The sequence below is a fragment of the Poromitra crassiceps genome (genome assembly GCF_964638095.1).
Source record: "Poromitra crassiceps genome assembly, chromosome: 20".
NCBI classification, from domain to species: Eukaryota; Metazoa; Chordata; class Actinopteri; order Beryciformes; family Melamphaidae; genus Poromitra; species Poromitra crassiceps.
The window spans coordinates 24310429-24312305 of NC_139637.1; the positions used below are offsets into that span (position 1 = coordinate 24310429).

General features: G+C 48.1%; 1 protein-coding gene across 1 annotated transcript in view; it reads right to left on the reverse strand.

Moving 5' to 3' along the window:
- Positions 1 to 1877, reverse strand: part of LOC310794981 (neural cell adhesion molecule L1-like) — a gene marked incomplete at its 5' end in the record, with an annotated part of 26347 nt that overhangs the window by 24159 nt on the left and 311 nt on the right.

The following is a 1877-nucleotide window of genomic DNA, read 5'->3' on the forward strand; positions in this document are numbered from 1 at the left end:
TTGGTACTGGTATCGTCTTTTTTTTTTTACCATAGAGACACTGCATGAAATAGGCCAACGCCCATCACAGGGGAAAGCTCTCTATAGAGACACGGCATGAAATAGGCCACGCCCATCACGGGGGAAAAGCTCCGTTCATTTCCACACACCAGCGTCATTTTCCTTGAATTAAACATAGCTAAAAGCTGTTGTGTGGTGGGCTGTGCACACACAACAAATGTAAAAAATCACCAATTAAAGTTTTTTTGTACTCGCGAGCAAAACAAGGAAGCCATTGAGAATTGGCGAGAAGAGAAATGTGGATCTAGCTGTCAAGGAAGTAAGTTGGAGTGTTCATCTTCCGTATATACGATATTTTTGTGCAACACGCAACCATGCACGTGACATAGGAGAACGCCAGGATTGGAGGGGGGGGTTTCTGTTTTCCCCCGTCTTGGCGTGATTTCTGAATGATGACGCGTTACGCTAGTGTCTCTATTCACTTCCAAAACACCAGCGTCATTTTTCTTGAATTAAACATAGCTAAAAGCTGTTGTGTGGTGGGCAGGCGCGGACTGCATAATTTTTTTTTTTTTTTTTTTTGGTGCTCCCAGTCAGGCCACTCACTGAACAGCAGGCAGGCGCCACCTACTGGTTTACTAGTGGTTTTATTACTTTATTCAGGGTTAAAGTGGGTGCATCTCATTGTAAAATTGGACTCGACTTCAAACGACCCAAATCTGGCTTCAAACGGCCCAAATTGGGCTTCAAACGGCCCAAATCTGGCTTCAAACGGCCCAAATTGGGCTTCAAACAGCCCAAATTTTTCGCGCCGCCGCCCTTCGACGCCGGCACGCACGTCGGCCCATATCGGCCTGGCCTGCTTGGTATCTAATGCCCGGCCTGTATTAGAATCCCAGTCCGCCCCTGGTGGTGGGGCTGCGCAGACAACAAATGTACAGATCCCCGTTTGAGGAAGTTGAAGGGTCTGATGAGAGGCGTCAAGTCGCCTGTTATCTTGTGCAGAAGTGGAATTCTGTGCGCCCCGTGAGACGCGCCCCACCCTTCCCCTCTTATTCCCATTGTTGATAAATCCCAGCGGAGCTGTTGTCTCGTCGCTCGTCGCTACTGAGCAGCGGCTTCGCCCATGACATCAACTCAAAGAGCGTTTCTGGGGAAACGGTTGTCAGGGCAACTGTGAAGGAACGAGGTCGACTGGGAGAGAGAGCCAGTCACACAGGTGGATGGATGTACTCTTTACCCTTAGCGGCAGGAGCCTGTGTGTGTGTGTGTGTGTGTGTGTGTGTGTGTGTGTGTGTGCACCGCCTGTGTGTGTGTGTGTGTGTGTGTGTGTGTGTGTGTGTGCGTGCGCGCACGTGCGTGCGTGTGATGCGTATGAGTGTATGCCTCATGGGATGCTGATTACCATGTTATTGCATGTAATTATGTTCTAGGTGTTTCCATCTGTGAACAAACGAGCTCTTTATGAGGACGAGCAGGAGCAGCTTTTATCCGCCGTCTCTGTTCACGGCCTTGTAAACATCTCTGTCGCCTGCTGATAAAATACCACCAACAGAGCTCAGCTGTGACCTTCTAAGCTGGACCTCCAAGGTCTTCTTCTCCTTCTCAGCAGCGTGGAGGACACCTAACCCCGTGTGTCTATACAAACACATGTAACTGCTTTAACTGAAGCGATGTGGTTTGTTTGAATGGATATCAGAGGAGGTTTGCTTGGTTTGATACTATTTCAAAGGTTTCCTCTATCAAGGCTAGAAGCTGACTGGTTACAGAAGAGCGATACTCATTGAGCATGACTGAATCATTGGCAGTGTTGGGTGTAACTCATTACAAAAGCAACATATTAGATGTAATATAATTACTTTTAGCAGTAACGCAGT